The sequence below is a fragment of the Monodon monoceros genome, unplaced genomic scaffold (assembly GCF_005190385.1).
Source record: "Monodon monoceros isolate NGI ecotype Baffin Bay Population unplaced genomic scaffold, NGI_Narwhal_1 Super_Scaffold_18, whole genome shotgun sequence".
Classification (NCBI taxonomy): domain Eukaryota; kingdom Metazoa; phylum Chordata; class Mammalia; order Artiodactyla; family Monodontidae; genus Monodon; species Monodon monoceros.
The window spans coordinates 117017885-117043435 of NW_021703774.1; the positions used below are offsets into that span (position 1 = coordinate 117017885).

The window sequence follows — 25551 nt, forward strand, 5'->3', positions numbered from 1 at the left end:
ATTTTATTGATTTGAGTCTTCTCCCTTTTTTTCTTGTTGAGTCTGGCTAATGGTTTATCCATTTTTTTTATCTTCTCAAAGAACCACCTTTTAGTTTTATTGATCTTTGCTGTCATTTCCTTCATTTCTTTTTCATTTATTTCTGATCTGATCTTTATGATTTCTTTCCTTCTGCTACCTTTGGGGTTGTTTTGTTCTTCTTCTCTAATTGCTTTAGGTGTAAGTTTAGGTTGTTTATTTGAGAGGTTTCTTGTTTCTTAAGGTAGGATTGTATTGCTATACACTTCCCTCTTAGAACTGCTTTTGCTGCATCCCATAGGTTTTGGGTCGTCATGTCATTTGTTTCTAATTATTTTTTGATTTCATCTTGGATTTCTTCAGTGATCTCTTGGTTATTAAGTAGTGTATTTTTTAGCCTCCATGTATTTATATTTTTTACAGATTTTTTTCCAATAATTGATATCTAGTCTCATACCATTGTGGTCAGAAAAGATACTTGATATGATTTCAATTTTCTTAAATTTACCAAGGCTTGATTTGTGTTGCAAGATATCACGTGTCCTGGAGAATGTTCCATGAGCACTTTAGAAGAAAGTGTATTCTGTTCTTTTTGGATGGAATGTCCTATTAATAGCAATTAAGTCCATCTTGTTTAATGTATTGTTTAAAGCTTGTGTTTCCTTATTTATTTTCATTTTGGATGATCTGTCCATTGGTGAAAGTGGGGTGTTAAAGTCCCCTACTATGATTGTGTTACTGTTGCTTTCCCTTTTATGGCTGTTCGCATTTGCCTTAGGGATTGAGGTGCTCTTATGTTGGGTGCATAAATATTTACAATTGTTATATCTTTTTCTTGGATTGATCCCTTGATCATTCTGTAGTGTCCTTCTTTGTATCTTGTAATAGTCTTTTTTTAATGTCTATTTTGTGTGATACGAGAATTGCTACTCCAGCTTTCTTTCGGTTTCCATTTGTATGGAATATCTTTTTCCATTCCCTCACTTTCAGTCTGTATGTGTCCCTAGGTCTCAAGTGGGTCTCTTGTAGACAGCATATATATGGGTCTTGTGTTTGTATCTATTCAGCCAGTCTATGTTGGAGCATTTAGTCCATTTACATTTACAGTAATTATTGATATGTATGTTCCTATTACCATTTTCTTAATTGTTTTGTGTTTGTTATTGAAGGTCTTTTCTTTCTCTTGTGTTTCCTGCCTACAGAAGTTCCTTTAGCATTTGTTGTAAAGCTGGTTTAGTGGTGCTGAATTCTCTTACATTTTGCTTGTCTGTAAAGGTTTTGATTTCTTTGTCGAATCTGAATGAGATCCCTGCTGGGTAGAGTAATCTTGGTTGTAGGTTTTTCCCTTTCATCACTTTAAATATGTCCTGCCAGTCCCTTCTGTCTTTCAGAGTTTCTGCTGAAAGATCAGCTGTTAACCTTATGGGGATTCCCTTGTATGTTATTTGTTGTTTTTCCCTTACTACTTTTAATATTTTTTCTTTGTATTTAATTTTTGATAGTTTGATTAATCGGTGTCATGGCGTGTTTCTGCTTGGATTTATCCTGTATGGGACTCTCTGCCCTTCCTGGACTTGATTAACTATTTCCTTTCCCATATTCAGGAAGTTTTCAACTATAATCTCTTCAGATAGTTTCTCAGTCCCTTTCTTTTTCTCTTCTTCTTCTGGGACCCCTATAATTCGAATGTTGATGTGTTTAATGTTGTCCCTGAGGTCTCTGAGACTGTCCTCAATTCTTTTCATTCTTTTTTGTTTATTCCTCTCTGCAGTAGTTATTTCCACTATTTTATCTTCCTGGTCACTTATCCATTCTTCTGCCTCAGTTATTCTGCTATTGATTCATTCTAGAGAATTTTTAATTTCATTTATTGTGCTGTTTATCATTGTTTGTTTGCTCTTTAGTTCTTCTAGGTCCTTGTTAAACGGTTTTTGTATTTTCTCCATTCTGTTTCCAAGATTTTGTATCATCTTTACTATCATTATTCTGAATTCTTCTTCAGGTAGACTGACTATTTCCTCTTCATTTGTTTGTCTGGTGGGTTTTTGCCTTGGTCCTTCATCTGCTGTGTGTTTCTCTGTGTTCTCATTTTGCTTAACTTCATGTGTTTGGGGTCTCCTTTTCGCAGTCTGCAAGTTCGTAGTTCCCGTTGTTTTTGGTGTCTTCCCCCAGTGGCTATGTTGGTTCAGTGGGTTGTTTAGGCTTCCTGGTGGAGGGCACTAGTGCCTGTGTTTTGGTGGATGAGGCTGGATCTTGTCTTTCTTTTGGTCAGTTCCACGGCTGGTGGTGTTTTTTAGGGTGTCTGTGACCTTATTACGCTTTAAGGCAGACTTTCTGCTAGTGGGTGGGGTTGTGTTCCCATCCTTGTAATTGTTTGGCATAGGTGTTCAGCACTGTAGCTTGCTGGTCATTTAGTGGAGCTGGGTCTTGGCGTTGAGATGGAGATCTCTCGAATATTTTTGCTGTTTGATATTACGTGGAGCTGGGTAGTTTCCAGTGAACCAGTGTCCTGAACTCAGCTCTCTCACCTCAGAGGCACAGGCCTGACAGCTGGACAGAGCACCACGACCCTGTCAGCCACATTGAAAAAGCGAAAAAGGAAAAATATATATATATTGTTGCTCCCAAAGTCCACTGCCTCAATTTAGGATGATTCGTTGTCTATTCAGGTGTTCCACAGATGTGGGGTACATCAAGTTGATTGTGGAGATTTAATCCGCTGCTCCTGAGGCTGCTGGGAGAAATTTCCCTTTCTCTTCTTTGTTCACACCTCTCCTGGGGCTCAGCTTTGGATTTGGCCCCACCTCTGTGTGTAGGTCGCCTGAGGGCATCTGTTCCTGCTCAGACAGGATGGGGTTAAAGGAGCAGCTGATTATGGGGCTCTGGCTCACTCAGGCTGGGGCGAGGGTTGGGTACAGAACGTGGGGCAAGCCTGTGTTAGGAGAGGCCAGCGTGACGTTGCAACAACCTGTGGTGCTCCGTGGGTTCTCCCGGGGAAGTTGTCCCTGGATCACGGGACCCTGGCAGTGTCGGGCTGCACAGACTCCGGGGAGGGGAGATGTTGATAGTGACCTGTGCTTGCACACAGGCTTCTTATTGGCTGCAGCAGCAGCCTTGGCGTCTCATGCTCACCTCTGAGGTCCACGCTGATTGCCGCGGCTCACGCCCGTCTCTGGAGCTCATTTAGGTGGCGCCCTGTATCCCCTCCCCTCATGCACCTCGAAACATAGAGGCAAGAAAAAGTCTATTTCTTCTTCGGCAGTTCCATACTTTTTCCTGGACTCCCTCCTGGCTAGCTGTGGCGCACTAGCCCCCTCCAGGCTGTGTTCTCACAGGCAACCCCAGTCCTCTCCCTGGGATCCGACCTCCAAAGCTGGAGCCTCAGCTCCCAGCCCCCACCCGCCCCAGCGGGTGAGCAGAAAAGCCTTTCAGGCTGGTGAGTGCTGGTTGGCACTGATCCTCTGTGTGGGAATCTCTTTGCCTTGCCCTCTGCAGCCCTGTTGCTGTGCTCTCTGCTGTGGCTCTGAAGCTTCTCCCCTGCCACCCACTGTCTCTGCCAGTGAAGGGGCTTCCTAGTGTGTGGAAACTTTTCCTCCTTCCCAGCTCCTTCCCAGAGGGGCAGATCCTGTCCCTATTCTTTTGTCTTTGTTTTTCCTTTTTTCTTTTGCCCTACCCAGATACGTGGGGGAGTTTCTTGGCTTTTGAGAGGTCTGAGCTCTTCTGCCAGTGTTCAGTAGGTGTTATAGGAGTTGTTCCACATGTAGATGTATTTCTGATGTATTTGTGGGGAGAAAGGTGATCTCCATGTCTTACTCTTCCACCATCTTGAAGGTTTCCTCTTTCTACATCATATTTTATATTTTTTTGTTTTCTGTATCCCTTAACTCCGTATTGTGGATATAGATAAATTTACTACTTTTCTCTTTTAACCTTCCTACTAGCTTTATAAGTGCTTGGTTCACTACTTTTATTGCATGTTTGCCTTTACCAATAACATTCTTCCTTTCATAATTTTCATATTTCTAGTCCTGGTCTTTTCTGCTTAGAAAAGATCCTTTAACATTTCTTTTAAAATTGGTTTGGTGATATTGAACTTTTTTAGCTTTTGCTTGTCTGCAAAAACTTTTTATTTTTTCTTCAAATCTGAATAAAGTCTTGACAGGTAGAGTATTCTTGGTTGTAGGGGTTTTCCTTTTATCACTTTGAATATATTGTGCTACCCTCTTCTGCCCTGCAAAGTTTTTGATGAAAAGTCAGCTGACAGTTTAATGGGAGTTCCCTTTTACTTCACTAGTTGCTTTTCTCTTGCTGCTTTTAGGATTGTCTCTCTGACTTTAATTTTAGCAATTTTAACTATAATATGTCTTGTTGTGGACCTCCTTGGATTCTCCTTATTTGGGACTCTGTGTTCTTCCTGGACCTGGATGTCTGTTTTCTTTCCCAAGTTAGGGAAGTTTTCAACAATTATTTTTTTCAAATAAGTTATCTTCCCTTTTCTCTATCTCTTTGCCTTCTGGGACCCTTATAATGTGAAAGTTATTATGCTTTATTTTTCCCAGAGTTCTCTTAACTATTCTCGTTTTTTAAACTTCTTTTTTCCCCTTATTTTCTATTTAGCTTGGGTGATTTCCACTACTCTGTCTTTCAGTTTGCTGATCTGTTCCTCTGTGTCGCTTAATCTACTGTTGATTTCTTCTAGTGTATTTTTACTTTTAGTTATTTTATTCTCCAGCTAGGTTTGGTTCTTTATGTTTTGCAAATCCTCATTAAAATTCTCACCGTGTTCATCCATTCTTTTCTCAAGTTTGTTGAGCATCGTTATGATCGTTACCTTGAATTCCTCAAGGTAGATTGCTTATTTCCATTTTGTTTAATTCTTTTTCTGAGGTTCTGCCTTGTTCCTTTGTTTGGAACATATTCTTTTGTCTCCTCATTTTGCCTAATTCTCTATGTTTATTTCTATTTATTAGGTTGATTACATTTCCCAATCTTGGAGAAGTGGCCTTATGTGGGAGATGTCCTATGGGGCCCAGCAGCATACTCTCCTCTGGTCACCAGAGCTATATGCTCTAGGGGATGTCCCCTATGTGGGTTACATGGGTCCTTCTAATGTGGTGGGGCTGACTACTATAGGTGTGCTGGCAGTTGGGGCTGGCACGCATAATAATAGGCTAGAGGGAGGACTTCATAATGGCTCTTGCCAGTGTTAATGTCCTTGTGGTAGAATGACCTCCCCAAAATGGCTACTGCCAGAGTCTTTGTCCCCATAAGGAATCCCAGTTGCCTCCTGCCTCTCTGGGAGGATCTCTAAGGTCAGTTAGTGGATCTGACCAAGCTCTTTTCAAATTACTGTGTTTGCACTGGCACTCAGAGCAATGTGTCTCTGTTTCCTACAGAGCAGAGTCTCTGTTTCCTACAGCCTTCAAGCTCTCCCATATGCAAGCCCCACTGGCCTTCAAAGCCAGACATTCTGGGGAATCATCTTTCCAGTGCAGGACCCATGGGCTAGGGAGTCCAATGTGGAGCTTGGACCCCTTGCTCCTTGGGGACAACCTCTGAAGTTGTTATTATCTTCTTATTTGTCAGTTACCTACTGGGGTTGTGGGTCTTGATTATATCACAGCTCTGCCCCTCCTACCCATCTCATTATGGTTGCTTCTTTATATCTTTAGTTGCAGAAAATCTTTTCTGCTAGTCTTTAGGTTGTTGTTATAGATAATTGCTCTATCAATAGTTGTAATTTTGGTGTGCCTGTGGGAAGAGGTGAGCTTAGGATCTTCCTACTCCATCTTGGCAATACACTGCAACCTCTGTTTTTAAATTTGTGCATTTAGACTATTAACTTCATAGTGATAATTGATACAGTTTGATTAATATCTGTCATATCCATTACTGTTTTTTATTTGTTGCCATTGTTTTCCTATTTTACATTCCACTTTTTTCTTCCTTTTGTGGTTTTAATTGAGCATTTTATATGATTCCATTTTCTCTCCTTTCTTCGCATATTGGTTACCACTTTCTTAGTGTTTGCCCTAGAGATTGCAATATACATATATAGCTAATCCAAGCCCAGTTTCAAACACTATACAATTTCACAGGTAGTATTAGTATCATATAATAAAAAAACAATCCTAATTCCCCCTTCCTGTCCCTTGTATCACTGACTTCAGTTATTTCACTGATACATACATTAGCATTTATATGTATGTATGTTGTATGTAGATGTGTATATATTATATATATATATTGAATATATTGATGCTATTGTTTTGTACAAACTGTTATATTGATGCTATTGTTTTGTACAAACTGTTACCTCTTAAGTATAAGAAAAATAAAGATTTTATTTTAACTTCACTTATTCCTTCTTTGATTCTCCTCCTTACTCTTTGTAAATGCAAGATAATGACTTATTTTTTTTCCCTCTAAAGAACTTCTTTTAACATTTCTTATACAGCAGTACTGGCAAAAAAATTCCCTAGGTTTTTGTCTTTATTTATTTTTCACTTTGAAAGATAATTTCATAGGGAATAGAATTGTAGGTTAGCAGATTTTTTCTCTCAATACTTTAAACATGTCACCCCATTTTCTTCTTGCTTGCATGATTTCTGTGAAGAAGTCATATATACTTCTTATCTTTATTCCTCTATAGGTAAGATTTTTCTCCCTTGACTTCTTTCTGATATGCTTTAGTTTGAAAATGATGTAAAGTTTCAGCATTTTTCCTGCTTTGTAACCTCTGATCTTCCTGGATCTGTGGTTTGTTGTCTGGCTTTAATTTGGAGAAATTCTCCATCATTATAGTTTCAAATATTTCTTCTTTTCATTTATCTCTTCTCCTTCTGGTATTTCCATCACAGGTATGTTGCACCTTTATAGTTCCATAGCCCTTGCATATCCTATCCTGCTTTCTTCGTCTTTGTTCTCTTTGCTTTTTTGTTTTCAAGTATTCTACTGATGTTCTTTCCTTAGCCATATCCAATCTAGTAATAAGCCCATTGTAGACATATTCATTTCTGTTGCAGTGTTTTGATCTCTAGATTTTTTTTGGATTCTATCTTAGTTTTTTTCTCTCTCTGCTTACATTGCCCATCTATTCTTGTAAGCTGTGTGGTTTATCCATTAGAGCCTTTAGCATATTATTCATAATTGTTTTAAAAGTTCTGGTCTGATAATTCCAACTTCCCTGCCATGTGTTTCTGATCATTGTTCAGTTTCTTTAAATTGTGCTTTTTTTTCCCTTTTGGTATGCCTTGTCATTTTTTTTTTCTGATAGCTCAACATTATGTACCAGGTAAAAGGAACTGTTGAAAATAGGTCTTGGTTATTGATGCTGAGGTGTGGGGAGGGGTAGCATTCTATATTCCTATGATTAAGTTTTAGACTTTTAGTGAGTCTGTGAATGTGAACTATAAACTGACAAGAGCTTCTCATTTTTTTTCTCCCCTCTTTGGTGTGACTGGATTGCTAGAGTGAGCTGGAGTTTAGTACAGCTGACCCTTGAACAACATGGGTTTGAACTGCATGGGTCCACTTATACACAGATTTCTTTCAATAAATACATACTCCAGTACTACATGATCTAGTGTTCGTTGAATCTGTAGATGTGGAACCGTGGATATGGAGGGTTGACTTTATAAAGTTATATGTGGATTTTTGACTGTGTGAGAGGTTGATGCTTCTAACCCCCATGTTGTTCAAGGTCCAACTCTATTTCCTTTCTCTCATGTGGAAGGCTTGGGCCAGTTGCAGTTGGGTTTTCCCTTCTCCCAGGTCAGTTAGGCTCTGATAATACCCCAGTAGGTTAGGCTGTAGTTAATTACATTCACCTGAGGGCAGGCCTTGTTTAAAAAGAACAGAGTGCTCTGATATATTTCAAATTGTTTCATTTTCTCCTCCCACTTTTGGAAGCACAAGGAGATTTTTCTCTGATGCTTACTGTGGGAATCTGGTGGAACTCCTGGAGGTAAATCTCACAGTACTGTGGTAGTCTCCGTATGACTGAGTACCCCTGGAGTTTTAAACTCTCAGTGTTGTGCACACTGAGCCTCCAGCAATTTGTCAATGACAGTTCAGATTTTCCTACCTTGTCACTGGTTTTGGTGGCAGTTTCCTCTTATGACTGTTTGCTCAGGTAATCTGTGATGATTTATATTCACCTGTCTCTCAAATCTTTAAGGCAACAGTGTGCCCTGTGTTCTCCTCTGTCTTAGAGATCCAAGAAAAGTCATTGGTTTTTCAATCTATTCAACTTTTTAATTGTTGTTAGGACAGAATGACAGTTTCCAAGCTCCTAATATGCAGAACGGGACTTAAGTTTATTTTGAAATAATAGGTTATAGTTTTATCTTTTTTGCGGGCTTCACTGTCAGGCTTGCTTTTATTGTCTGTAGTGATGTTACTTTGCTTCTTGTTGTCTTTTTGCTTTATAATAACTCTATAATAAATCTTTATGGCTTTAGATAGTGGTCCTATTGTATTGCCCATTTTATGAGAAATTAGTTTTTAATCAAATTTAAGAAACTTTTTTTCAGGTTCTAAATTTCTTTATTCTGTTCTTGTTTGGTGTGTGTGTGTGTGTGTGTGTGTGTGTGTGTGTGTAGTTTCCGAAAGTATCATGGCTTACTTTCTGAATTCTCTTTCTCTGGTCCCCAGCACTGCCTTTTTAATGCAGACTATTTTTTTCCTCTCTATTTTTCTCCATTGTTTCTGTGCTACTCAATTTTGATTCTGTCTTCAGGAGTTTCTTCTCAGTTTTGGGCTTTAACCTAGAGGAAAGCACTGGCTAATTAGTTTTGTGGGTTTATAGGCCCAGAATTATCTAGGACCTTCAGATCTTACCACTGAACCCTTGTATTCACACACTATTAAAATATGCAAAACCCCACTAGGATTTAGCTTCTGTTGTTTTTAAAAAAAATTTCTTGAAGTATAGTTGATTTTGGCCATCATCAAAAAAATCTACAAACAATAAATGCTGGAGAGGGTGTGGAGAAAAGGAAACCCTCATACACTGTTGGTGGGAATGTAAATTGGACAGCAACTATGGAGAACAATATGAAGGTTCCTTAAAAAACTAAAAATAGCTCTGTTCTTAAATTGTCTCTCCAAGCTTTCCAGGAAGTGTCTTTAGGTTTTTTGTTTTATTTCTATCCATCACATGCATTGCTTTCATTTGTTTCCTACTGCATAATTGCTAATATCACAGTGGTCTGAAGGATGTCAGTGGTTTTTCCGTATTCCTATAAATTTTAGATTTCCTGGGGATATCTTCTCACATAATGTTGTTATAGGTAATGAAAAATTTTTACTATCTAGTTGTTATATCTGTTTTTACATGGGAATATGGGTAGATTTAAAAAATATGTGACTGCCATGATTATTATTTCAGAGTGCCCTTATAAAACATGAAGCTGGTTGACCAGCATCATTCACCAGGTATTTCTAATAAGCTAAATTTCTGTGACTTCCATATTTTAGATATGTATTAGCTGGATTTATTTCTTAAAAATATAAGAGGATTGCAGAAATCAAATATCCTACAATTACAAGAAAGAATGGTTAGAGTTACTTGGATATTTACATATCAAAAGAGTTACTTAAGGATATTTCAAAATAGCTGAATAGTATATGATATTGACTATAAAATAGTATATGTACAATATATACTAGTGTAGTATACTGTTAGTATATATATGCTGTATACAAATAGTAAATAGAATAGATAAAAGGATCAAGAATAAGGATGGGACTTTCAGAAAGACAGGTTTCAGCTTGTCTTTTAAGAATAATATCTATTATGATTGTCTGAATGGTATGGTTATAAATTTCTTTTGACATATAGTATTAAAGTAGGAACTGTCTGCATACTAGTGTTGTAATAAACTGGGTTTTAGCAGAGATCACATATGTATAACATCCAACATCTTTTTTTTATATGTACAGATGGCACATGGTGCCAATTTTATTTGCAGATATTACAGCATTCCAAAGTTTACAAATTACACCTTTGCCACAGCCTTGGCTAAATCTTGAACTAGTGCAGAATCCAGCTGTGCTAGGGAGCTGATCTTAGCATGCTTAGACATCATATACTTGTTCTTGATAGTCATGTGCTTTATAAGCCCACAATTCAGCATGACTATGTTCTTAGCCAGGTGTTGCATAACAACAAGAAGGGATTCTTCAGTGTCTGAAAGGTAATGCTGTAGAATTGGTGTCCATTCACTATTATCAAGAATTTTCAGTGCTAAGCCAAATGTCCCATGGCAACCTGAGGAGGAAAGTGCACCATATGGTAGTCCAAAATAGTTCCATCAGATATGTATATAAATAGGAAAATAATATGTGATCCTATTCAGACCAGGAGCAAAATACAGAGGCCTGTAGTCATCATTATTATATTAAACTACTGAAAGCTTTATCTAATTTGATAATATTTTATTTAAAAGAAGAAACAATTTATTTGTATGTTTTAGTCATAACTGGATTCAGTTCTGTGTAACAGAGACCTCCTAAAATAATGGTTTAAACTAGGAAAAAGTTTTATTTTTTATATTAGAAGAGTCTGTAGTCCAAGAAGTACAAAGTGTACTTTGTACAAGTGTGACTCTGCACAAAATCAGGACCCAAGTGTCCTTTTTATTCTATCTTCCTATCTTGTGTGTTCTATCCTAAGTTCACTTGTGTTTCAGAATGGCTGCCAAAGTTCCAATTGCTATATCTGGTTGCATGCTGGAAGGCTCATGCAGTACTGAATGGCAGAAAGGGCACATCACCACACTAAAACAGCAACTTTAATCAGCCTAATTGGGAATAAAGCATTTCCTCTTAACAGTTCCTTGGCCAGAATTTAGTAATATGGGCACACTGGCAACAAGGAATGCTAAGAAATAGGATCTTTTATCTGGCCATTTTGCTACTTGTGTGAAATTTGGCTTCTGTTACAAAGGCTAAAAGGGAGGATTTGAATTGGAAGGTAGTTAGCAGTTTCTACCACAGCATATTTGAAAGCAAAAGACAAAATTATAATTATTGCCTAATAGATCTAAATTCATATATAAAAAAGGAAGAAGTTTGGCATATCAAGGATCTAAGCATCTGTATCATGAAGACAGAAAAGTAGCAGAAGTTATACCCAAAAAGAGTAAAAGGAAAGTAATAATAAAAATAGTGTCAGAAATAGATGAAATATAAAACAAGCATACAATGAACATGAGAAAATGTGCATAAAAATCAATAAAGCCAAATGGACATATATACACTACCGAATGTAAAATAGATAGCTAGTGGGAAGCAGCTGCATAGCACAGGGAGATCAGCTCGGTGCTTTGTGACCACCTAGAGGGGTGAGATAGGGAGGGTGGGAGGGAGACACAGGAGGGGGGAGATATGGGGACATATGTATATGTATAATTGATTCACTTTGTTATAAAGCAGAAACTAACACGCCATTGTAAAGCAATTATACTCCAATAAAGATGTTAAAAAAGTCAATAAAGCCAATAATTGGTTATTTTCAAAGAGTAATAAATTGATAAAGCTCTAGCAAGACTGCTATAACAAAGAGATAGAGGAAAAAATTCAAATTACCATGATAAAGACCATCGCTGCAGCTTCACAGAAGTTAAAGGTAATACAATGAGTAACTTATGCCAAATAATTTCACAGTTTGTGTGAAATGGACAAATTCTTTGAAGAAACACAATTTTCAATCTGACAGAAGAAATAAAAATGCTGAATAGTCCTTCATACATTAAAGAAATTGAATCCATTATTAAAATCTTTCCTACAAAGAGACTTCAGGTCTAGATGACTTTGCTGGTGAATTATCCTGCACATCTAAGGAACATATAACACCATCTTAACCAAAATTTCCGAAGAGTGAATAAGAATACTTTTCATGTTTTGAAAGGTCAGCATAACATTAAAAGCAAAACCTGAAAAGGACCTTACAAGAAAGAAAATTGCAGGCCTGTCTTATGTATGCACATGTAAAAATTATTAAAAATATATTAGAAAATTAGATCTAGTGACATATAAAGTAGTTAATACCCTATAGCCAACATAGGTTTGTTTGAAGAATAAAAAATTAGTTTAACATTAGAAAACGAATCAAGCAACATAGGTTGTTTGAAGAATAAAAAGTTAGTTTAACATTAGAAAATGAATCACATAACAGAATATGAGTGGGGGAAAACACCTCAGTGTTTCTCACTTTGCCCAGTATCAGGTTAACTAAAATTTGTGTATATTTTGAATGAATGTGTCCTCATTTTTCAAGGTTCCAAAGTAACTGAGACTTGATCTCATTTGATCTCATCTAACTTGTGATAGGCGGAATTTCAAGATGGCCCATATGATCTTTGTTCCCTGGTGTTACTCCCACAATCATGTTGTATTATGCAGCAGATGATATTTTGCAGATGTCATTAAGGTTCCGTACTAGTCAGTTGACCTTAAGATAGATTATCTGAGTGGGTCTAACCTAATCAAATGACCTCTTTAAAAACAAAGAGTGTTCTCTGGCTGATGGTAGAACAGGATATCAGAGAAAGTTGAAGCACAAGAAGGATTTGATGTACTGTTGCTGTCTTAAAGGTGAAGGGGACCACATTTAAATGACATGAGAGCGACTTTATGAGCTAGGAGTGACCCTCCACCAATAACCAGCAAAAAAATGGAGACTTTAGTCCTATGCAAGAAATTGGATTCTACCAACTACTTGAATGAGCTTAGAAGCAGATTTTTTCCAGATAAGAAGGAACCCAGACTGGCCACAAAGTTTGTGCAATTTGTTACTCAGTAATAGAAAAATAATATATAATAGAGTTGTGCAAAGTGAGGTTATAGTTCTGGTATATGCAGGGTTTCATTAATGCAGTACCTTGTAAACTGAGGTCTACCTGTATACAATCCTCTCAATGTCAAAAATATATATATATTTAGGAATCTAGGATTAGAAGGAAACTTTCTTAATCTAACAATACATATATTTTAACACATTTATTAATACTTAGTAGTGAAATATTGGAATTATTCCCCCTGAGGCCAGGAACAAAACAAGGGTGTCAACTGTTAGCATTTTTATTTAGTACTGCAATGGTGAGCATAGATCAGTGGAACAAAGTAAGGAAAATAAAAAGGAAGTTAAAAGATTAGAAAGTAAGAAAATTGTAATTTCTTGTAGATGTCATGATTTTGAATGTGCAAGCTAGTAAAATAATAATACAAAAACCAATAGTATTTAAATATATAATAACAATCACCAATTGGAAAATGAAATTAAAAGCTACCATTTATAGTAGTATAAAAGCCTCACCATTTGTTGGATTGGTCTTCCAGAGGCTGACACAAAAACAAGATTAGTTGTACAAGAAATTTATTGGGAGAAATACCTTTGACAAAAGAGGAAGGAGTAGGAATAGGCAGGGAGAAACCTTCACACTCTGATGATAATTTGACAACCTGTGAAGGGAGAGAGACAATGGATTGGGCAGAAAGAGACTCAGTAACACAATTCTGAAGAAATTTAGGCCAGACCATTGGGGAATCCCTGAGCAAAACTTGAACATTGGAGGAATCCTGCATCAGGCAGAAATGGGCCAGCACTAGTACAATACCTCAGTCATTGACTGGGAATAGCCTTGGCAAAAATGTAGTGATGGATCTAAAGAGGCAGCAGCTGGGGCTGTCAGTCAGCTGTGCTCCTCATAGTGGATTCTCTTCAAGGAGATCTGAGCAGCGCACTTCCATGGCTGTCATAAACCACGGACTAAGGATACATGAAAGGAAAGGTGTGAATTACCTCTGAAAAGAAAGCTACCAAACATTACTGATAGAACAAGATGAAAATAAATATAAGAATATATCATTTTTATGATATTGGATGAATCAATGTAATAAAGATGTCTGTTCTTTCTAAATTGATCTGTCTCTGCAGTGCATTCCTCAACAAAATTCTAGCAGTTTTCCTTTAATAACACATACTTTGAAAAATAATATTGTGTTGGCATTTCAATTTGCCTCTACTCATTCTCTAAATCCCATTAAACTGACAGTATGAGGATTTAGAAAGGCAGAGGGCAAGAGAAGGGCAAAGAGAAAGAGAACAACAAAATTTTGCAAACTAGGAAGCAGATAGGTGTGTATAACTGACTTTGCAGACCTTAGGAACCTGTAGCTAGAGATCAGAAATCTCTGGTCTTTAAGATGGCTACCTGATTTTGTCAATAAATTATATTGGAACACCATCACACCCATTCTTTTATATATTGTCTATCAATGTGCTTTTAAGCTACAATGGAAAAGCTGAGTAGTTGAGATAGAGATTGTAGTACCCAGAAACCTAAAATTTTTACTGTCTGTATTTGGCTCTTTAAAGAAAAAGTTTGCCAACATCTGCTGTAGCCTGTCCTGAAAGTATCAGAAGCCAAAGATTGAGGCTGATGCATACTGCAGAACCCAGGAATGATTAGGATTTAAAGATTCTAGGAACCCCTTGTAAATGCTCCTGCAAATAGGAGCATTTATTGAATCTCTGTTTTAGAATCAGTTAAACTCTCCTATTCCATTCTGAACTGAGATATTTAGTGTTTTATTTTAGAGATGAAAGTATAGCCATAATGCCTCTAAAATTATAAGCTAAAACAAATGAAATAAAAGAATGGAGATAAAAGAGTTTAAGGGGCTTTTTTTTCCTCTATCAAACTTGATATATACTTTTTTGGGAATTCTAATTTTAGGCTGATAGATGTTTTCCTTTAGCTCATTGAATACATTTTCATTATTTTTGGCTTCCATTGTTACTGTTGAAAAGTAAATTGTTAGGCTAATTGTTCCTTTACAGGTTATCTTCCTTTTCTCTCTTACTACTTTTAAATCTAAGATATTTCTGTTGGTTTTCTGAAGATATTTACTTTGACAATTCTAAGAATCAATTTATTTTTATTTTACAACTTGATATTTGCTGGGCTGTGTGCATCTAAGGATTGGTTTCTTCTTTATCAATTCTAGATAATTTCCAGTCATTTTATTTATTGATAATCTCTTCAAAATATTTTTACTATATTCCTCATTTTTCTTATGGTGGGAAGTTACCTCTTTGCAATGGTGGTCTCTAAGTATATTAACAGGTAGACTACAGCAGAGGTCATCTTCACAGACTAATATGTTGGTATTTGGTAACACCCTTGGCTTAGGGTTTCTTCCTGTTGATTCCAAGGTCTTGTTGGGGAGGGTAATCAGGCCTCCATTGAGTTTTGTTCTGGATTTATTTTCCAATCTCTAGCTTAGTTTCTTCTCTGTTCTGTATTATGGGTAAGTTTTAGTAGTTCTTTTGTATTACAGTCTCTTAAATATTGCTTTGATTGTAAAATTCATTTGTGAAACATGATCTTATTTCTCTTATAATTTACTTAGAATGCCTTTTAATTGCACCCCATTGTTATTGCCAGCTGTAGTGGTGGAAAATTACCTAGATGCTATTATAACCTCCAAGTAAGTTACCAGGCAGGCTATTTCAGATGTCACAGAGTAAAAAGCCTCAGAGATCAAATTAAGATACTTGAATTAGTTTATTTAATCTATTTAAAACATACAGCAAGAAGAAAGGGAGAAAAATGGAATAGATGTGAGTACAAGTGGGGTGAAGTGACCACTCTATCTGAATCCTGCATTATGCAATGTTCATATGTCCTGTTTCTCACTATGTTCCCTCAGGCTTTCCCTGATGGTTAGGTTATAAGGACCAGAGTTGAGGATGAGTGAGGGTCTTCAACAGCCAGAAAATGATTTGAGCCAACACACTCTTGACATTTTAGAGAGATGTAGGAGCAAGCAAGTGTCCTTCACCTTAGCTATAAACTATGTAACTGTTAACTTAGTAAGCAGTGATGAATTTTACTTTCATGTTTTGAGAATAGCATGCATGAGGTCATATTAGGTTGCTGATGGGTGATTGATTTGGTGGGAGACACAACTGTCCATCTGAAAATGATGTGATAAATGCCTTATGAATGTTTTAAAATGTTATTTAGTCATTCCATACATTATTTCTTCCATTATATCAGTATTCTTCACACACCTATGCTTCATCTATTATATAATGTGTTTTTCAGGTTACTACCTTACTTATTATGTATACCTAAGACGTCTTATGAATCTTATCTGTAGCTCTCATTTGCTAGTTCAGTATCTATACTTGGCATCTTACAAGCTTTGCCTGTTCTGCTTGCTTGTTCTCTTTCCCTTTAAAACATAATTGAATACTCTCAAATCGTGCAACAAATACAAATTTACAATGTCTGTTAACCTTTCTTTTATAATTATTTCTATTTTACATCCTATAAGGAGGATCCTTAGATTAATCTTCCAGTTGAATAATTTTCTCCTCAGTGATATATAATCAATCTGCTACTTAATCTAGCCATTGAAATTTTAATTTTAATAGGTAGAAGTATTATTTGGGTCTCTTTCAGATTTTCGTATTGTTTTCTTAATAGCTCTTTCCTCATATTTTAAATCTCCCTTTATTTTGTAAAACATATTAAACATACTGATTTCATTCAGTAACTTATAATTCCAGTAGTTGCTATCTTTACAGATTTGATTTTACGGTCTGCTTTTACTGCGGATTTCACTTACCGTATGTCATTCCCTTCTGCGTTCTGTGATTTTGAGTGTGAACTCATATTCCTTGGAACTTTTTCTAAATTCTTTGACACTCTGTTATGAAGATTGGTTTTCCCATAGAGGATGTTTTGATTACTTTTAAGTGTATACTGGAACTTAAAAGGATCATCTCCAGTTTTACAGATTACTCCGGTAGTCTGAATTTGGAATGAAAACCCAGGTGAGGAATAGACTGCTTTTAAAAATTTTCAGTGAAGATTGTTTTTCTTTCTTTCATGCAGGGACAAGTTAGGTCCAAGATGATAATTTTCTTCTTCTGGCAATTTGTAGAGTGAGGAGAATAATGATATTGGTGCACAGGAGGTGCATTTCATCTGATCCTAGATTTTTGCAAAGGTTTCTCATTATAATCTCCATCCTGATGAGACCCTAAGCACTTCTCTACATGTAATACTCAAGCCTACCAATAATACCAAAGGTCAAGATTATCTGAGTGAAGTAAATGTCCTGAGGTGGAAAGCTGGGTTCAGATCCACTTCTTGTTTCTTTGAACTGTTGCTTTAATTTGTGTTTAGATTCTAAGGAATATAAGAATTTTAAAAAACAAATAAAATTTTTAAAAAAGAAATTGATCTAGGTTTCTGCATTATGAGAAAGATAATTGCCACATATTTTACCTCTCTACACTCTACTTACAATGAAAAGACTCTTATCAAGCATCAATTCTCATCCTTTCTATAGTCTTAAATCTAATTTATGTTTCTTAATAATATTAAAAATAAACTCACATAAATAAGCAATTATTGATAATTCCAGCAATGTTAACCACCTATTGTGAAATATTTTATAGTTGACAGGATTTAAGGAATAAAAATTTATATAAATAGAACCAATAGTCCTATGTATCATCAGCATTTTACTTGTCTCCTCTATATTTAACTGTTCCCCATTATGTACAGTGTGATTTGGGCTGATTTGACCGTACACTTGACACCCAGATGAGTAATTTCTGATACAAGGGGCAGTTTGTTTTATTAGGATTGTTTTGATTATCTTAATAAAAGAAGTAGAAGAAATTAAAGAATATCCAAGACAAACTAGTGTAAACAATAAAGGGATATATTGGTTTACATGACTGAACAGTCCTCAAGAAATTGATTTGGAATCCCCATTAAAACCTTAATTCTACCCTACCCCTGATATTACCCTTTGATATTTATACCAGTTTGAGCTTCTTGTTGTTATGTGTAAAAATAAGTTGATACTATAAAGAATAGGCTTCAAACTGTAAAACTGGCTAAACTGAGGTATGGAAGAGAATGAGGAGGAAAAATTATTTATCCTAAGCTGGCAAGTTGGTCATTCTTTTTGCGTAGTTAAGAAATAGTTGGTTAAATTTTTTTTTTTTTTTTTTTTTTTTTTCGGTACGTGGGCCTCTCACTGCTGTGGCCTCTCCCTGTTGTGGAGCACATGCTCCGGGCGCGCAGGCTCAGCGGCCATGGCTCACGGGCCCAGCCACTCTGCGGCATATGGGATCTTCCCGGACCGGGGCATGAACCTGCGTCCCCTGCATCGGCAGGCAGACTCTCAACCACTGCGCCACCAGGGAAGCCCTAAACTTTTATTTATATTATACATTGACTTTTGCCTACAGAAGGTATGAAGTTGAGAGGATTAGTAGGAAAAAGTACCAGATATTGAAATATTTTGATTACTTCTGTGATCTTATGTATCATCAGCATTTTGCTTGTCTCCTCTATATTTAACTCTAATAGTAGATTAGTTTAGGAAAAATACATAATTAACTTGAAATGTTAATTGTATATAATGAAATGTATATAAATGAAAGCAGTGCGGGAAGAAAATATGACTTTGCTAAGAAGGGTCTTTTTCGCCCATGATCTGTAATTCAGTTTGATGAAATGTCTGTTAATCTGAGAGTCTGTCAATAGAAAAGATGATGTATTTACCCCAAGATAAACTTAGGACTTGGAAAGGTAAGAAACTAGAAGAAATTAGTACCTGCTATAGCAGTCTCTTCCTGACTCAAAGAATAGTAAACCTCACTAGGAAGATAGAGCCTTTGATTTGGTGATAAAACCATAAAGAAATATTAGTGGAACCCCAGGCAAAGCCCAGTTGAAGATACAAGTCATTAAACTTAGTCCTGTGGAAAGGGTGTAGCATAATGTTTTTATGCTGAAGAAAGATTTCTACATTGAGAAAGTTGTTTGTTTTCGGGAGTGGGCAGCGAAAATATGAACAGCTTACTAAGTGTTTAGGGGAATTAAGTGGCCAGATAAATCTAAAACTTTTCTGAAAATGTTGATTTTCTCAAGGCCTTTGGCACATCTAGTATTCCAGTTCTTATGACATAGTCTTCTGCTACAGTAACATCTTCCAGACACCCTTATAATTGCTCATCTCAAGGAGAGGGCAGTATTCAAGGGAGTGCCTGGATGAAAGCCCAGTGGAATGCTTTCAGCTTTACTGACCAGGGGATGAACTGTACTGCCCAGTCAAAAAGTCCTACCTATTCTTTTTTGGCAAGATATGATATATGTTATGGTCCAGTGACCACTTTATATTCATCTGTAGTCATTATGATTTTTTATATACATTTATATATTGGGTAGGTAGGTTGGGGATGGATAATTGAGTATTAATCCAGAGTTGCTGGACCATGAATTACCAAGGATCCGGAACTTGGACCTAGATTCAATGTTAGGTGTGTTTTTGGATTCTTTCCTTTTGAAGGAGGGGTGCATATACTTCATCTAGACATTGCTGATTTGGTAGGTATGTGTATGAGAAGGAAATTGATATTGATTTCCAAAAAGGTAGATTTTAATGGACCCTCTTGTTGTATACTTAACATCTACTCCACCACTCACCATTGTGAAGAGTAGGATAAATCAAACACTCAGATGTTAGAGGTGGGACCAGATTGTTCTGAGCCAGTTAGAGTAAATTTATGTCTTTTGCCACAGGGATTGGTAGGTTTACACAATCCAGTCCATACTAGTTCCCTGCTCATGGGAATTAATTTCTGTTTGACCCAAATGAGCATGAGGTACAAGCTTTTTGTTTTATTTTTGGTTTTGGTAAACATGTATCATCTATTATCTTTCTCCTGGATTATTACTATGCTTATTTCTTTTCCAACATAAGATACACCTGCTTGGGGTAGAACTGACACGTGGAAGAAGGGTGAGCCAAGAAAACTTCAGAGGAATGGGGCTGAGTTCCAAACAAACCAAGCCTGGAGCCTTACCCCTGGATTTTTCAGTTTTGGTAGCCAGTAACTTCTCATTTGTGTTTAAGCCACCTTAACTTTGTAGTTTTCTGTTTCTTACAACCAAAAGCTGCTAATTGATAAGTATGTTTATTAGAAATATATTTTTTGAATTATTGAGTAGCATACAAATTATCTGCAGGGGCTTAATTCACTAGTAACTACTGTAAAATTAGCAAAATATGTCAAGTGTAGCTCTTATAGATAATTTTATTTAATTTTTAAAGATTGTAAGATGGAATAAATTGTTATCACTTATAAAAGACCTGGACTACTGATTATAGCCATTGTCACATATTTTCAAAGTTGAAATTACTGAAACATTAAAAATCAAATGAAGTTAATTGCTGTTGCCCAATTTTGCCCCAGTTTTTCTTGAGAAAAGCATTTTTGTTACTTTAATTCACTTGAAAGTAAAGTGTTTATTTTGTTAAAGCTGTATCACATATATTTTATTTTTGTATCAATTATGCATACATTTTTTATTAAATCTTTATGAGTTCTCATACTTTTACTTCATTTTCTGAATATCATGTTGGATATTGGAAAGCTCTCTTGAAATGACTAGCATTTTGACAACATTATTTTTACTTATGATGGTTATGTAGCAGTTTATGTTATTATCAAATATCAAATTATCTGGGTTTAAAATCATCAGTAATTTTAGAATCTTTGATGGTTGATAAAAGAAAATGAGTATATCAAAGGAGAAAAATTCTTACATAGAGAATTAAAAAAAAATTCTCCTTATTTATACACTGAGAAACGTAGAAAGCTTTAGAGATTAAATGCCAGATCAAATTTGGTTTTTAATTTTTATTGGTCATAGGTGATTCTTATAAAGACTACCTCCTACCCTTTCTTTCACTTATTAGAAAATAATGTAAAGTTGTTTTGGCATAACCAGGTATCCTTAACTACAGTGAATTTTTTGATATTATCCAAAGTTGTCATTGGATTACAGTTAGCAGACATGTGTTCAAGTTCTGGTTTGGCATTTTGTGCCAGACATTTTATGTAATCTATTTCATTTAATCCTGTAAACATTCCTATAAATAACTTGGGTGAGGTTATAAAACTAGTAAGTTATAGATACAGGACGCTAACTCTTACAGATCAGAGCTAAATGAAGCATTTTTATTATTCTGCTACCACTTGCTAGGATCTTAGAGAATAATATTTCAATGAAATTTTCATTTACAAATTATAGAATTATACTAGTGTACCTTATTTGTCTCCTGGCATGATATCAGGTAGGACATACAATTATTAATTTTTATTTTTTGGCTCATTCTAAAAATATTTATTGAGTGCCTACTATATTTCCTCTTTGATTTCTTCAGTGATCACTTCGTTATTAAGTAGTGTATTGTTTAGCCTCCATGTGTTTGTATTTTTTACAGATCTTTTCCTGTAATTGATATCTAGTCTCATGGTGTTGTGGTTGGAAAAGATACTTGATACAATTTCAATTTTCTTAAATTTACCAAGGCTTGATTTGTGACCCAAGATATGATCTATCCTGAAGAATGTTCCATGAGCACTTGAGAAAAATGTGTATTCTGTTGTTTTTGGATGGAGTGTCCTGTAAATATCAATTAAGTCCATCTTGTTTAATGTACCATTTAAAGCTTGTGTTTCCTTATTTATTTTCATTTTGTATGATCTGTCCATTGGTGAAAGTGGGGTGTTAAAGTCCCCTACTATGAATGTGTTACCGTCGATTTCCCCTTTTATCGCTGTTAGTATTTGCCTTATGTATCGAGGTGCTCCTATGTTGGGTACATAAATATTTACAATTGTTATATCTTCTTCTTGGATCGATCCCTTGATCATTATGTAGTGTCCTTCTTTGTCTCTTCTAATAGTCTTTATTTTACAGTCTATTTTGTCTGATATGAGAATTGCTACTCCAGCTTTCTTTTGATTTCCATTTGCATGGAATATCTTTTTCCATCCCCTTACTTTCAGTCTGTATGTGTCTCTAGGTCTGAAGTGGGTCTTTTGTAGACAGCATATATATGGGTCTTGTTTTGGTATCCATTCAGCCAATCTGTGTCTTTTGGTGGGAGCATTTAGTCCATTTACATTTAAAGTAATTATTGATATGTATGTTCCTATTCCCATTTTCTAAATTGTTTTGGGTTCGTTATTATAGGTCTTTTCCTTCTCTTGTGTTTCTTGCCTAGAGAAGTTTCTTTAGCATTTGTTGTAAAGCTGGTTTGGTGGTGCTGAACTCTCTCAGCTTTTGCTTGTCTGTAAAGGTTTTAATTTCTCCATCAAATCTGAATGAGATCCTTGCTGGGTAGAGTAATCTTGGTTGCAGGTTTTTCTCCTTCATCACGTTCAGTATGTCCTGCCACTCCCTTCTGGCTTGCAGAGTTTCTGCTGAGAGATCAGCTGTTAACCTTATTGAGTGCCTACTATAGGCTAGGCACTTTCTAGATCCTAAAGCTACAACAGTGAACAAAACACTAAAAAATCACTGTTCTCATGGAGATTATAATCTAATGGAATTCTTATTTTCACATAATTGTATATAATGGAACATGTTATATAATGGTACATTAACTATATATTACTTTACAAAAATAACTTATAATGATTTTATTGTTAATAGATTTTTACTGAAATATACTTTTTCTATGTTTAAGGTTTTAAGTCTACTTTTTTATTTGTTAGCTCACTCAATCCTCACAGTAGTTATGTGACATAGATATAACTACTTGATAGATATTATAATAGAAACAATTGAGGATTCATTTAAAAAGTAGATAAAAAGAAAAGAAAGTACACATTTAGATATTTACTATAAATTTAGAAAGATGAAAAGTAGTCCATTATATTTTAGTAGTAGAATATCTCACAAAACTCTTTTCAAATTTATATAGGTAACATCACTCTCAGAGAGGTTGTAATATGTTTATGGTGGCTTTCTGGTTGTATCATGCTGAATAGCTCATGAGTTGTTACTTCTTTCATAAAATTATTGAAGCAATTACTTTTTTATCCTTCCTGCATAAAAATTTGGAATATTAGCTTTGTAGCACCTAGAGTTCTTGCAAATAACAGAAGTAACTCTAAATCACTTAGGCAATGATGTAATTTGTTGGAGGTTTATCCAGGAAGCTCACACAGTGTTCAGGAAGCCACACAACTGGGCTTGAAAAATGAGCAGCAATGAGAAGACAGAACCAAGACTCCACCAGAGAAACAATTTACTCAGAGTGCTTCCATTTGTCTGTAATTACTAGCTACTCGTCACCCTGTTATTCTGTGGCAGCTGCTGTCAACACTTTCATTGTCCTTGTGCTTTTGGATAATTCCCTAGAAAGTGAAAATCCAGGGAGAAAGCATTAAATAGTCTGAAGCTAGATAATATGACTATGTCTTAGCTCTTAGGAAAATGAAAAAGGGAATATATTTTATATTAAGCCATCCATACATTGAAGATAATAATATATCAATATAGGAAGCCAGAATGGGAGGCTCTTCAGGTGCTGTGCACCTCTACTAAATGTACACTAAATTCATTTTACCTGTATAGCTATATTATCATAATAGGCAAGACTAATATGGGATCTCTAGAACATTTCTATAGTTTAAATTTAATTTACAGTGACTTCCCTGGTGGCTCAGTGGTTAAGAATCCGCCTGACAATGCAGGGGACACGGGTTCGATCCCTGGTCGGGGAAGATTCCACATGCTGTGGAGCAACTAAGCCCATGCGCCACAAGTACCGAGCCTGCGCTCTAGAGCCCGCAAGCCACACTACTGAAGCCCATGTGCCTAGAGCCCGTGCTCCACAACAAGAGAAGCCACCACAATGAAAAGCCTGTGCACCGCAATTAAGAGTAACCCCTGCTCACCGCAACTAGAGAAAGCACCTGTGCAACAACGAAGACCCAACAGTTATAAATAAATAAGTTAATATGTATATTAAAAAAAGTTAATTTACAGCAAGTTTGTATATGTACTTATGTATCTATATTAAAATATGTATATATGCACTTGTTTTCCATTCTCCCCTAGAAGTCTCTAAGGCAAAATGGGAGGAAAATGTGTGTATGTATGTATGTATAGACATATATTTATGTTTCAGAATGTGATATAGATCAGGGGTTGGCGAAATACAGCCTGTAGGCAAAATCCAATATGGCTTATAAGCCAAGAAGAATGCTTTTTACTTTTTTAAAGAGTTGTTGAAAAAAATGAAGAATATGGGACAAACCAAATGTATACTGCAAACCTTAAAATATTTGCTCTCTGGTTCTTTACAGAAAGTTTCTGACCCCTGTTATAGAAGGCTATGATGAAGATAAGGAGAAAACTTCTAATTTAATTAAGTTTATGATATGATGGATAATTTTGTTGCTGGTTTTTGTTATATATGTTACTGGTCTCTGAGTTGAATTTGAGGTGGCTTGAACCTGTGTTCAAGAAAGCCAAAACATTTTTTCCTAATTTTTAAGTTGGTAGAAAAATATCAGTTTAGTTTTCCTGAACTATAAAATCTATATAAAGCATAGAAGTGTATCATGTTAAACAGGACTACAGAAATTTGTTCTAGGTAGATTCTGATCTGATAATTTAGAAATCTATATTGTTAATTACTCAGTAAGTATTTGATATATGAATATTCTGGAATCATGCCAATATTTTGCAAATAACACTTCCTGTGAAAGAAAGAGATGCTGGTTATAATCTAGGGAATTAGACCATAGGTCAGGACTGGGTAGCCAATAGGTCCACCAAACTTAAGGGCACCTTGTTGGGGGAAATGAGAACAAACAAGATTTACTAACTGGAAGGCCCACAAACAGGGTAGGGAATAAATGGGTTGTAATTAATTCTGAAACCCAAACTTTGAATATTAACATCTATTAATGCATTCCTTTTATGTACATTATTAATACTTCACTAGTTTTTAAAGGGATAAATTTATCAAATAGTATTCAACATAGTAATATTGCAATATATGGGAATCAGGATATGATTATATCTTTTCAAATTATTCACATAAAAGATTTACTTTAAGTATAAGGATTTATAAGGTACTTAACATGATTTCATAATATAAAAGCATTATATGCAACTTTTAAGAACTATGTCTATTATTCAGATGGTAGTTACCTTCACTGCTTGAGTACATTTTGAGACCTCATATTGGAATTACAAGATGAAAAGTTATAATAGTCTATCATTTTGTTACAGTAAATTATGTAATTCTGAATACTGATTTTATTCAACAATGACTATTTATGTATAATTAAGTTAATTTCTACCTTAAAAACTAGGTATATTGAAGATAGTAGTAGCACAATTTCTTTTTAAAGAAAATTCTATTTTAAGTGATAAATTTAAGAGAAAATTCCTATGAAAAATATTTAGTAAGGTGAATTTGCCAGATTTAGACAATTTACAATAATATCTAACTTTGCATATGGTGGGTATCATTAATCATAATTTGTAAATTCAAGGTCATATTCAAGCCAATGTTATCTAAAATTTTCAGCTTTAAAATTAGCTTAGCTTAATGCTATCTTGGGGCACAGATGTGCTTTCTTCTACTATTTGCAAACCAAAAAATCATCATTGTTAAAAT

At 35.5% G+C, this 25551-nt stretch overlaps 1 protein-coding gene across 2 annotated transcripts in view; it reads left to right on the top strand.

Moving 5' to 3' along the window:
• LRRIQ3 (leucine rich repeats and IQ motif containing 3) overlaps positions 1-25551 on the top strand; it is a 233547-nt gene that overhangs the window by 69438 nt on the left and 138558 nt on the right. The window lies entirely within an intron of this gene.